This window comes from Apodemus sylvaticus, chromosome 18 (assembly GCF_947179515.1).
Source record: "Apodemus sylvaticus chromosome 18, mApoSyl1.1, whole genome shotgun sequence".
Classification (NCBI taxonomy): domain Eukaryota; kingdom Metazoa; phylum Chordata; class Mammalia; order Rodentia; family Muridae; genus Apodemus; species Apodemus sylvaticus.
Window position 1 is genome coordinate 22,554,511 of NC_067489.1, and position 13,318 is coordinate 22,567,828.

Consider the following 13,318-nt stretch of genomic DNA (forward strand, 5'->3'; position numbering starts at 1 on the left):
CGCGCCGCTCGCCTGGACTCACCGCGCTCTGCGCAGCAAGGGTCGCATCGGGTCCCAAGGGGGCTTCGTCTCCAACCTGTCCCGCGGCACTTCTCCCCTATCCTCAGTTGTCCTCCAAGGCCGTCTCTCGACTCTTTTTTCCGGGTTAATTACGTTTCGCATTAAAGCAAAACCCAGCCCCGGATGTGAGTACAATGCTCCTCGGGCCTCCAGGGGGAGGAGAGGGGTGCGGAGACCTCGAGGGGACAGCAGCGGGGGGTGGCAGGGGGGAGGGGGTTGGTGGGATGTAACCCTGCTGCAGCAGGTGCCCGCGCTGGGGTGCTCGACCGTCACGTCCCAAACCGACTTCTCCGCACGGCTCAGCCGGCCCAAGCCGCGGCTGCCCGGAGGGCGAGGGGGCGTTGAGTTTAGGGCTGGAGAGAGGAGCGCATCGCCCCCAGCTGTCTGCAGGACACCCCGGGAGCCCAAAGGGTAGCCAACGCCTTGACCCAGCTTGCCTGGCCCTTCTCGGAGCCCGGCGAGGTGGGAAAGAGAAGCTGGATTCGATAGGTCCAGCCTAGGGTGACCAGCCAGAACTCCTGCGCCCTAGCCCTTCAGCCACACATAGGTATTCATCCGGGGCCGATGAGGAAACCGAGACTCCAAGATGTTAGGTAACTTGCTCTGGGTCTCCAGTCTGTCCGGTCTAACGCAGGCCTCCCTCGTGGAGACACTGACATTTAAATGTAAGTAAAGCCAGACGGACAACATCCGAGACCTAAATGTAGGTGGACTCAATTTTACCATAAAATTGTCAGTTCAGGGACTGAGCCCCGAGAGACGCGGTATTGGGGTGGGGTGGGGGGGAATGCTGAGGTCAGCCGCATGGATCCAAGGGGTCCTCGGAGGGAGTAACGAGAAACTCGCCCCCGGAGGCTCTGCAGGGCCAGGCCTGGATTCGGGGGGGCGGGGGGGTGGAAGTACGGTACAAGGCAAAGGCAGCCCGGTAGCATAACCTGGGGGCAGAGGGCTGCAGCCAGGTGAGCCGGCAGGAAGGCGGGACGGCCTGCAGCACACGCCCCGAAAGCTCCGCTGATGAAACCGCAGGCGCTTCCTCTTCTATTTTGATAGCCAAAGCGAAAATAAGCCGCCCTGGTCGCTCAGGTGTGAAAAAAGACGTTTGCTTTAGAACATTTTGCTCTGAATGAGGAAGGGAAAGACACGTGGTGGTGGTGGGGGAGCCCTTGAAATAAACATCAACGTCAATTTTGCACGTTAGTGAGGGTCCCTTGCCCCGCATTGGGCTTCAAGCGGCATTACTCCAAGTCGGCTTTCATCCCTTAAGCAGCTGGTGACCCGGGACCCGGCTCAGTGCCTCAGTTTCTCTATCTGGGTCAAGTGAGTCAATTCTTGCAGGGTTTCTTTCCTACACAAAGGTGCTATGTAATTTTATTTTTATTTTTAACGAGATGGTCATTTTTACCATAAAATGGAGGCTGCTACGAGCCATCAGCTCCGGTCGGATTTGTCGAAGGAGTGCAGCCCAAAAAGAATCCCGCTGGGATGATAGCTTAGCAGCAGTGCGGTGAGGCATCGGATTTCATGGTATGGTTCCCATTAAAACCCATAAACTGCTCCTGTGGGGCCTGCCTGACTCACCCAGTCACAGACCCACAAATATTTTCTGAGCACTACTGTATTGGCTGCCTGGGAGACAGAGAAGCCAAAGGCCTCAGTTTCCACCAAAGATAAGGTGGGGACCTGTATGTACCCTTCTGGATGGCAGGGGGCTCTGCCTTCAATACTGCAGCCAGCCAGAAGAGCCTCTGTGTCAGGTAGTGATTCTCACGGACTGGAAACTGCAGGGCTGTGAGCTTTGAGCGAGTCTAAGTACAGTTGAGGTCAGCCTTACTCCCTGCGGAAGAGCACGCATGGAAGCTCATACTTCACCCGGAGCCTCATTCCAGCTGCCTCCGTCCCCAGCAGGGACTAGATGGTAATTTCTGCATGGAAACCCTTCTAGCATCCTGGGTTCCCATGTTTCTCCGATAAGCCCTCCACGTCCTCTAACAATCACCTCGGAGCAGGTCTTCAAGGCAACTTGCTGCCGTCTGTCTCAAAAAATACATATAACAGACGCAACACCATTGTAACCATTTTAACGTGCACACATGGTGAGGAAATCCAGTATGCTGTTCACCTGTGGCCACTGTACAGTTCCAGACAATTTCCATCCTCTCCTCTCTTCTTCCAGTCTTGAATAATCAATTTGCCCCACTGAGCTAAACCAATGATGTAAGGGAGGAAGGACATCAAAGACCATTTGAGGCACTTTCCCCGATCAGAGCAACAGAAAGTTCCAAAATCTGATGAAGATTTTGTGGCTAGTTAGTGGTCTGAATTAGCTCCAGAACACAGGGCTTAACTATTCCTATAGTCTCCCAATAAAGGAATGTCCCCTGAAAACCAAAGCTATCGAGTCAGGACCTATGCATCTATGGCGCCCCGTGTCTAAACACAGCTGTTTCATTCTGTACTTTCGATTTTCAAAGCTAATGGCTGGTGACCTAGAGAGGCTAATGACACTGAGTGGTGAGCCAGTATTCCCTCCAGGGAACTGCGTTAGTCTCTGCCCTCAGAGGTTCCTGTTATCACAGTATTGAGCTGCAGCTGGGGCCACTTGATGAGGCCAAAGTCAATTCGCTTGGTCCTCTTCAAAGCAGTGAGTTCTGCCCAGAGATAAACTGCTTTGGGGCCAGGTAGTATACCTTCAGGAGTCGGAGGCCATTTTTCTAGGTAGTTGTTACTTGTTCTAATAGCCGAGTGCCAAAAAGGACTGCACCGTCTGGTTCTAGGATTCCTCAAACTACTATTATTCTGCTCACCTTTTGAACCAATTATCATTTTCCTTTCCAAATACATTCTAGCTGGGCAGCGGTGGCTCACGCCTTTAATACCATTCATTCATTCATTGTCCACTGTGGTGAGAGATGGAATCACTGAAGGGGTTAGACAGGCCAACGCCGGAGCATGCGGACATTCTTATACTATGCCCCTGCCAAGGAAGAATATAGCTGGCTTGGCAACATTATTTCAATGGTCCAGCACATGCTAAAGAAGCATCAGGAAAGCCCAGGGTTCAGAGAAACAAAGGAAGAAATAAAGAAAAAGAGGGAGGAAGGAAGAAAGGGAGGGAAGGAAGGAGGAAAGAAGAATCAGTACAAAACTAGAAATGTGAATTATTTATTTTGAATTCTTTTTTTTTTCCTTTTACTTTGAATTCTTAATCATGGTCCCCTTTGGGCAAGCAGAGGGGCCTTAATGGTAGATTTAGCTTTTAAAACATATATTCTGCAGTGTTTAGGGTTGTGTGTGCATTCTGTGTATTGGCACACATGTACATAAGTGTGTACGTGTCGAGTGCACACACTCTCTAAAGTGCTTGTGCGTGGAGACCAGAGGTGACTTGAATATCTCTCTTATTGAATCCTGAATTTGCTGATCCAGCTCGTCTAAGTAAACAGGCTTTCCCTGGGAATCCCTTGTCTATACTTCTCAAGTGCTGGGTTCATGTTCGGTCACAGTGCCTACACAGGTCCTGGGTAAATTTTAGGGCTGGAGAGATAGCCTAGTGGTTAAAAGCACTAGCTGCTCTTTCAGAGGACCTGGGTTCAATTGGAAACACCTCTATGGCATCTGAGAACTGTCTGTAACTCTAGTCCCAGGGAATCCAACAGCCCCACACAGACATATAGGCAGACAAAACAGTAATACACAATTTTTAAAAATAACAAATAAGTTTTAGTGGGATTTAAAAGGTCTTTGAGATGGAAAATCACATCACGGTCCTGGGAGCACCTCATCACGGTCCTGGGAGCACCCCATCACAGTCCTGGGAGCACCCCATCACAGTGCTGGGAGCACCCCATTGAGTATGACTGGTAAGGATGAGTTAGCATAAGAGACAGAGGCACACAAAGAAGGGGAGAGATTTGGGGGAGCCTGGGCAGCTGCAGTTCCAGTTACTAAGGAGACAGGACCTTGAAGAGACCTTGAAAGATGACAAGTGTAAAAGTAAAAAGAGGATTTAGGACCAAAAATGATCAAATGCTGGCTGAGGGGACAGCGGCTCAGCTGGTAAAGTGCTTGCAAGGCAAGGACCCAAGTTTGCAAAACCAGACACAACGACTGGAAACGCAGATGTTTTCCTATAGTTCCAGCGCTGGGGATTCAGAGATAGGAGGATCCCTGAGGCTTGCGCCATGGAGTCTAGCTGGATCAGTAAACCCCATGTTCAACAAGAGACCCTGTAAGGGAAAGAGTGCAAAAGTAATTGAGGAAGATGATTGACATTAGCCTGTGGCTTCCACACATAAGTGCTCATGTGTTTATGAGCGTGCTCGTGCTTGCACACGCACGCGCGCACACACACCTGGTGACCAGCACAGCTGACCAGTTCCTAGGAAGCACAGGAGCACGTCAGTTACTCTTTTTGGTTGTTGTGAGAAAAAAACCTAACAAGAGCACCTCAAGAAAGCAAGGAAGAGGGGTCAGCTCGCAGGCAGCTCAGTCCCTTCAGCAGGACAGTCATGGAAGCAGGAACTGGAGGAGGCGGGCCACCCTGCACCCACATCATGGCCGGCTGAGAGGGGTGAACGCTTATTCTCCGTTCACTCTCTCTTTCCTGTTCAGCCTGGGACTACAGCCCCTGGGATGGTGCTACCCATATTTAGACTTGGTCTTTTCGCCTCAAACTAACCCAATCTAGAAAGTCTCTCACAGACAGGCTGGCCCAGACGTTTGTTTCCATGGTGACCCCAAATCCCATTTTACTGGTCATTTTCAAAACATCACACAGGTACAAGGAGAGCTCAATGGACTCAGCAGAGAGATGGGGGGCTGCGGGGTACCCCCAGTGCTGGGCCAAGGCTTCTGAAGTCACTGCTTTAGTCTTCTTAAGTCACAGAGGGTCCCTGAGCCAGGAAGGACGCAATCAGAAAGAAACAGGAAACAATCTCATAGCTGGTGATCATTTAGTAATAGGACTCCAGAGTCAAGCAACAAGGGTTTGACTCCCTGTCTGTCATTAACTAATGGGACAATCAAGGGACTGGTTACTTTCCTTCTCTGTGTCTCTGCAGAACAGTCATGTCTCTCTTATATCATTGATGGGCACCACCAGTAGGCTCGTGCGTTTAGGGTACATGCTACGTGCCAAGGATGTCAGGGACTGTGTGTGCAGCCCAGCAACAAGGCACCCAGCATGCTCCAGGCCCTGCGTTCCATCCTCCAGGCGGTACAAAGCAAATAAAAGTCAGCATTGTGTCTTGCATTAAAAATCTTTGCGTTGTGAGCCGGACACGGTGGCGCATACCTTTATACCAAATGCCAGCATTTGGGAAACAGAGGCAGGCAGATCTATCTTAGTTCAAGTCCAACCTGGGTTACAGGGTGAGTTCCAGAACAGCCAGGACAAAATACACAGAGGAAGCCTGTCTGTCTAGGAAAAATAAAACAAACAAACAGCCAAAAAAAAAAAAAAAATGCTTTGCACTTCACCCTGAAGTTTTTCTACAAAGTGCCAACTGTTTGCAAACACTTAGATAATGGGTTGTTAATCTCATTTGACAAGTGGATATATATAGTTTTTCTTCCCATTTTTTTTTAAAGAAATTTTGCTTTGGGGGGCATACGTTTGGTATCTCATTTTACAGGGGTGCACACATTATGTTCATAGTCTCAGGAAGATGAACTTGGAAGTATGCTCAAATACCTTTATTTTTTTCCATTGTTTTCATAGAATCTACTTTGATCACACTCTTCCCCTCCCCCATTCCTCAAAATCCCCACATCCCTACCCACCCAGCGTTACATTCTTTCTCCCTCTCCATCCCTCAGTTAAAAAGCAAAAGCAAGCAAAAATCATCGACAAGCACACGCTCGCACACGTGTGCACCCTCCCCCCCCACACACACACACCATGAAGTCTGTTTTGTGTTGCAGACTACTCCTGCCCTGCAGCATGGTGGTGCTGGGATCAGTTGCAAATGTCTTCTTGGTTAGGGGTGGGGCTGGGCTGTGTCCACTTGCCCTTCACGCTGGGATCCTGTCTGGTAGGAATGTGGATTTGCATCTCAGAGTCACACAACCAGTCATGATCTGAGCCATCAGCTCTGAATCACAGGTCAGCCACCCGGTCAGCCACCCCAGCCCGCATCTAGCAGCAGCTCTTAGTTCAAATTCTCAGAGTCTCAAGAGTAGAAAAAAAAAATTAGGAAGTGGCAGAAACATCGGAAATTTCTGTTTATAACATAGGGAGACTGTAGTAAGGAACAGGAATAAAGACAGATGGAAGAAGATAAAGAAACGTTTGTGAACCCCTGGAAGTTTATGCATGATATCAAATGTAAAACATAAACAGGATACGAGTGCATAGACACACCCACATGTGTGCATAGATATACACATGCACGGGAATTATTTCCTACTAATGCGGTTTGGAAAACACAGCTACACTATTAAATCCAACTCTAATCAAACCTAAAACTGAGTGTTCTGTCCTGTTCCCAGAAATAAGTCAGTCATTCCAATGGATTCCTTCCTGCAGAGGGCCTTTCAGTCAGCTCTGTGCCTGCAGTCTGCTGCTAAGATCCCAAGACCTGTGACCCTGAGGGAGCTTCTGGGAGGGGCCAGCTGGCCTTCTCCTTCACCGGGAGAACCAAGTAGCTTCCGTACCGCCAGCCCCCTGACCATGTTTGAGACTGTTTGACTAGCCCTTCAGACTCAGTTGTGTTTCACATGTTCAACACTGAGATCACATGCTGAAGGGAGGTTATTAATAAATCCATGTGGAGGCCACCGTCCACCCCATCAGTGAAAATCAACTTGGGGCCACTTACTCCTGGAGATGCCTGGGTATCAACAAGGCAGGCAACCGACTGACCCCAAGGGGTTCCAGCACAGCACCAACAGTAAGAAAATCAAAAGGGGTGTTTGGATACAGTAATATTTATCCTCATATTATTTTAAGAAGAAATGACTCTTCTAGGCCCTGAAAAATTCATAGATTTAATTCTCATTATGAGGTATTAAGACCAGATGGACCTTTAGGAGTTGACTAGGGGACTTGGGCAGCAAGGTGGCTCAGGCACTAACCACTGGACATGACAACCCAGGGTTAACCTCCAGAACTGGCTGGGCAGTGGTGGCCCACGCCTTTAATCCTAGCACTTGGGAGGCAGAGGCAGACAGATTTCTGAGTTCAAGGCCAGCCAGGTCTACAGAGTGAGTTCCAGGACAGTCAGGGCTACACAGAGAGACCCTGTCTCGAAAAATCAAAAAGACAAAGAACAGAAGGAGAAAAAGAAAGAAAGACAGAACCAATTCCCACAAGATGTTCTCAGGTTTCCACATATACAGCACGGCATGCACTCCCCTCCCCAGTCAATAAATAAACTTAAAAACAATGGACTTCGTAATGTTGAACACAAGAGCTGACCGGGCTGAGGGATCCGTCTGGACCCTCAGTGGACACAGGCTAGTGTGTGAGTCTGAAAGTCTGCGTCTTACATCGAGCCCTCTCTGCCCCAGGTGCCCTGCACGGAGTTGAACACAAAGGCCGTCAAGCCATCGTCAGCCACAAGAACCAGGAACTAACCTCTACTCATTGATTGCTCAGACTTGTGCATCCATTGATAGCGACAGGAACCAGCTTAACACAGTGCAAGATGCAAAGGACACGCTTTGAATCCCACACTGGGAGCCAGAGGCAGGCGGATCTCCGTGGGTTCCAGGCCAGCCTGCTCTGGGTAACGAGATGTTCAAAACTAATAAGTAATAAGAACAATGTGCACAGCGCTGACGTATAAGGCAGCAGCTCTTCCCGCCTGCTCAGGGGTCCGCTTTCCTCCAAGCCTTTGAGTTCAGGCGGAAAGAGGTGCTTAATAATGTTCATTTTGCAAGAAATCACTTAAAAATGTTAGCATCAATTATCTGGGCAGTGGCTTTAATGACCAGTTTTGGTTTGTTTGGTTTTTTTAAATCTTTATTTGGGGGATTTTCTAAGTTTTCCTTAGTAAGCAGAAATTATTTTCTGTACGATTTTAAAATGTTTATTTATATTTTATGTGTGTGAGTGATTTGCGTACATGTATGTAAGTGTGTCACGCACATGGCGTCCCTTAGGAGCCCGGAAGACGCGTGGCATCTCCTGGAACTGGAGTTAGAGAGGGTGTGAGCTTTAAGGTGGGTGTGGGGAACGGCACTTGGCTGAGTCTTATCTCCAGCCCCATAGATATTCTTTTATGGTTAGAGGAAAGATGAGAATTTTTAAAGTAATTCTTACTATGAAAGTACATTCAAGGTCTCATAGTTGCTTTGTGGTCAAGACAAAAATAGCATATACATAGCTGCGTCCTCAGCTTTAAAATACTTGCCAATATATAACTGCTCTCACACAAGCCTGCCTTCCGTTTGACTGGAGGTGTAACTCACTGGTAGGGTGCTTGCCTAGGACAGGAGACCCAGGGTTCATTCCCCAGTTGTGGCAAACACATTTAAAAGAAAGAAAGAAAGAAAAAAACAAACAAACAAAGCAAACAAAACTAAATCTTGGGCAAATTCTGATTCTTAAGAACACTCAGGTGAATTGCAAGGGACTTGGAAGTTTTCTTCGAATTTCATCATAATTGCACAATGGCTCTGGATGAAACTATATTCAAATTAAATGTGGTCTGTGATTGGAAAATTGAGCCCAGTCCAACAGAACGCTTTCTTTAGCTAGTTTCAGCACCAGGAGACTAGATTTATGCTGACACCTAAGGCTCAATTCTGAGGGCGCTGGAATCGGATACTCAGTCAGGTGTGCCCTCATCCACTGACTAGATCATCCAGGTTTCCAGAGATGATGACATAGGGCCGTTGTTATCCTTCTGACATCAGAGATCCAGGCGCAGGTAAGAAAGTCTGAGCAGTCAGACTACGTGGTTCCCGGTTCTCAGTGAACCAATGGCAAGAGGGCAGAGAAGTCGTTTGGATGGGACGAGGTATGGCGGAGGGGAGGGGAGGGGAGGGGGAGGGGGAGGGGAGTTAATGACGGTGTCTGACTCATCCCTGTGTCCATAATGGAATGGCTAACTATGGCAAAGGACAGAGAGAGGCTACCTTGAGCTCCCAAGACTGTATGTGCTTCAGACTTTGGTCTGCACTCCTAGAAGTACCTTAGGCAGGAGACTAGCTGGCTGGTGTGGGCAGAGCCTCTATTCTGAGCTCAAAGTTTTATGTAGTTTTCCAGATGGGAGGAGGGCCTTCTGGGGGGGGGCAGCATCACCCCCCAAGATGAGGAAAGCAGACCTCTCAATTCACTCATGCCATTTACTTTACAGCTTTTTTTAAAACTCTCTTTGTGATTTTTTTAAAAAAATATTTTATTTATTGTTATATATAAGTACATTGTAGCTGTCTTCAGCCACACCAGAGGAGGGCGTCAGATCTCATTACAGATGGTTGTGAGCCACCATGTGGTTGCTGGGATTTGAACTCAGGACCTTCAGAAGAGCAGTCAGTGCTCTTAACCACTGAGCCATCTCTCCAGCCCACTTTATAGCTTTTTAAATATTATGTTGCATGTGATTACATACCTTGATTTGTTAATACCATTAATTGCTATTATTATGTACCTGCAATGTATTACCTCTACGAAACATTTTCGTGGAAGTTTATAAAGATAAAAGCAAAAAAAAACAAAAAAACAAAAAAACAAAAAAACTCTGTGTAAAGGAAAATGATAGAATTAAAAATAATTTTTTATTGAGATATCACACATATTAGAAGAACTACAAAGAAAAGGGCAGCCATGCCACATGCTAGTAAGGGTGCAGAGGGATATAGGGTGTGCTGCTCATGGTGCTATAAATGCCCCCACAGACACGTCTAGGAAACAGTTTGGCACACACTGAACTTAGCAATGGTTGCCTGTAGTAATTCTAGCATTTGGGAGACTGAAGCAAGTTTGAGGCTGACCCCAGCTTCATGTCTAGATTGTGGTTCAAACAAATGACGGAATGATTTTGGGCCAGCCCTTCAAAGTAACAAGGAAGTAAGAGGTTGTGGAAAAGGGTTCTACTGCGCTAAACTTCTTCTAGCCTTGGTTCCTACTTGCATTCTATTTAGTATATTTGTTTCAGATGCAGACAAATTAATTCCACCTCAAAGCTGAGATGCTAAATGAAGGGAAGGCTGGAGAGGTGGCTCTGTGTGAGAATGCAGACTGTAGACTCTGGAGAGATGGCTCAGTGGTTAAGAGCACTGACTGCTCTTCCAGAGGTCCTGCGTTCAATTCCCAGCAACCACGTGGTGGCTCACAACCATCTGTATTGGCATCTTATGCCCTCTTCTGGTATGTCTGAAGATGGCAACAGTGTACTCATGTACATAAAATAAATATATCTAAGAGAAAAAACACAAAAAACAAACAAACCACAGACTGTTCTTGTACAGAACTGGGTTTGGTTACAGGGGAGCTGATGCTGCATCCTGCCCTCCTGCACAGCATACATGTGATATGTACATGCAGACATAACACTCATACACATAGGAAGGAACGCAGGAAGAAAGGAAGGAAATGTCTTTTTAAAAAATTAAAGGAAAGAAAGTGGGGAATTATAACTGGCCAGGTAACAATACAAATATTGTAGAGATATTCTTCAGTCTCTCGATCGGATTATCAGACTACTGAACCAACAAACTCCAAGGAACTGGGAATTTCTTTTTTTTTAAGTCATCAAAATAATTTATTTTTTTATTATATATTTCTTTATTTATGCTTCAAATGTCATCCCCTTTCCAGGTTTCCCCTCCGAAAACCCCCTATCCCATCCCCCTCCCCCTGATCCCAACCCACCCACTCCTGCTTCCCTGTCCTGGCATTCCCCCACACTGGGGCATCGAGCCTTCCCAGGACCAAGGGCCTCTCAGCTCATTGATGTCCGACAAGGCCATCCTCTGCTACATATGCGTCTGGAGCCATGGGTCCCTCCATGTGTACTCTTCAGTTGGCGGGGAATTTCTCCAAGAATATTATGCCCCAAGCAGGAAAAGTACCAACGTGAGGGGGAGCTTGTCTCTCATAAAGAGATCTAAGAACTTGTCAGGCTGCCTTCTAGGATGAGACTGAAACCCAGACCATGAGGAGACAACGTGGGCGGAATGGCGCCTTGACCTTTAATCTCAACCCAGAACCAGAAGGCTACTAGGGGAGAGGAGCTGCTGGATCTCCTTGGCTGTCTTCCCAACATACCCACATTAAATAAATCTCCCTTTCCTATTTTCCAGTATTAATAAATAAACAAACAAACATGCAGACCAGTGTGGTGATATACTTCTAGTACTTGACAGGGTGGAGTTGGAAAGATGTCTGAAGCTGATCTGAGCTATCTAAAAAAAAATACAAAAAAAAATTAGACATGTGACTATCATATGACCCAGCAGTCATACTACATGCATTATTGCAGAGAATTTTTTAAAGACTTATTTATTTATATGAGTGTGAGTACACCGTCTCTATCCTCAGACATACCAGAAGAGGGCATTGGATCCCATTACAGATGGTTGTGAGCCACCACGTGGTTGCTGGGAATTGAACTCAGAACCTCTAGAAGAGCAGCCAGTGCTCTTGACCACTGAGCCATTTCTCTAGTCCCTTTAAGATTTATCTATTTATTTCATGTATGTGGGTATTCTATCACTGTCTTCAGACACACCAGAAGAGTGTATCAGAGCCCATTACAGATGGTTGTGGGTTATACATGAATATTTTGTGGCAGCTTTGTTCATAATAACCCCAAAATAGAAAAACAGACATTTTTCAACCAGTGTTTTTACAGAAGGTGGTATATACATGCCACAGAAGATAACAGCTGAATGGAAATTTTTAAAAAAGGAGTAATTCGTTACCATACAGGTGATACAATAAACATTCAGTGATACCGAGCAGGAAAAGTCATCAGAAATCCACATGCTCTGTGATTTCACTTACACAACAGTTTGAAATGATAAAAACAAATAGTGTTACCGTGGGTCTTCTAAGTAGGGCTGTGGAGCGCAGATTTTTGCACTGAGATGTAAGTTTCATGTTCTATGTCTCTGCTGGTATCATATTATCTACAAGGTCATGCTAGTAGGTATGCAGGTAGGGGGCAGTGAGTGCAGATGCCCTTGGAGACCAGGAGCATTAGCAGTTCTTTACCACCTAGTGTGGATGGTGAGAAAGGAACTCAGTTTCTCTTAAGAGCCACAAGTGCTCTTAACCAATGAACCATCACTTCCTGCTCTTCACTGCCACGCCCACTCCCATGCTACCCCCATACCCACTCTCACCTTACCCCACGGGCACGCTCAAGCCCACCCCACCCCTGTGCCCACTCCTGCTCCCACCCTACCCCACTCCTGCTCCCACCCCACCTTAAAGTTTCTTAAAAAGAAACTTTCCATGCTCAGAGCAACTCTAGTAGAGCCTCACAGAGTGTAAGAGAAGGCCACTCAGAGTCACCATGCAAAGTCAAGTTGGCTCCGTCGCTTCTTCATTTATTACAGAGGCCCACTGAAGTTCTCCCTGTATTCAGAAATGACAAGGAAGTATGGCAGAAAATTATTGGAATAAAACGAATGATATATGACACGGAGGGAGCTCGGAATCAGCGGGGCGTATCTAGGGGCCGATTTTATTTTTGGTTTCTTCAGCCTAAGTTACTACCACAGTTCTGCATCCACCAACCAGTTCAGAGTGGGCAGGCTTCATGAGGAGGACGAGGAACATCCCCAAATGGCAGGTACACGGACGTACTAAATAAACTCAAGGTCACAAGGCCAGAGCCAGAGAGGCGGTGTTGTAAGCAAAGATGCGAGTAAGAGGTTGGATTAAAATGTTACAGCCCCACCCTCACCCCCCCACCCCCAAAATGCCAACACACTGTGTGGCCCACCATGCAGCAGTTGGCATCTTTGTCCGAAGATAGAGAGTTTAAGTGTCTGCAGAAGCCGCACCGTATAGACTGTGAACAAAGCCAAGTGAATCCATCAGCTTCCGATATCCATTAGCTTCTGAGTATGGTCGCAATTTGACACCATCGCTCATTTTTCAAACATGAGCAAGCAGTTCTTTGACAGTCACGAATGTTAAATCCCTTCCCAGCAGCTACGCTTCCATCCCACTTGCCCGAAATAGCTTATCCAAATGTCAGATATTTTTATGTTTGAACTCTGTTATTGATCGCCCTATCATATTTTCTGAAACCAAAAAGAAATGCATATGTAAATTGACTTCACTAAAATTTTTAAAAAT

The 13,318-nt window shown here is 46.9% G+C and overlaps 1 protein-coding gene and 1 long non-coding RNA gene across 4 annotated transcripts in view; one reads left to right on the top strand and one right to left on the bottom strand.

Moving 5' to 3' along the window:
* Plekha2 (pleckstrin homology domain containing A2) overlaps window positions 1-136 on the bottom strand; it is a 60,593-nt gene extending 60,457 nt beyond the window's left edge. For all 3 annotated transcript variants that reach the window (XM_052162214.1, XM_052162215.1, XM_052162212.1), the window contains exon 1: window positions 23-136. The gene's annotated coding sequence lies outside the window, so the exon portion shown is untranslated. The remainder of the gene's footprint in view (window positions 1-22) is intronic.
* Window positions 93-11,332, top strand: LOC127668572 (uncharacterized). The gene is made up of 3 exons (XR_007974115.1): window positions 93-185; window positions 7,570-7,787; window positions 10,826-11,332. It is a non-coding gene; the product is annotated as an uncharacterized LOC127668572 (long non-coding RNA).
* Window positions 11,333-13,318: the final 1,986 nt, after the last annotated feature.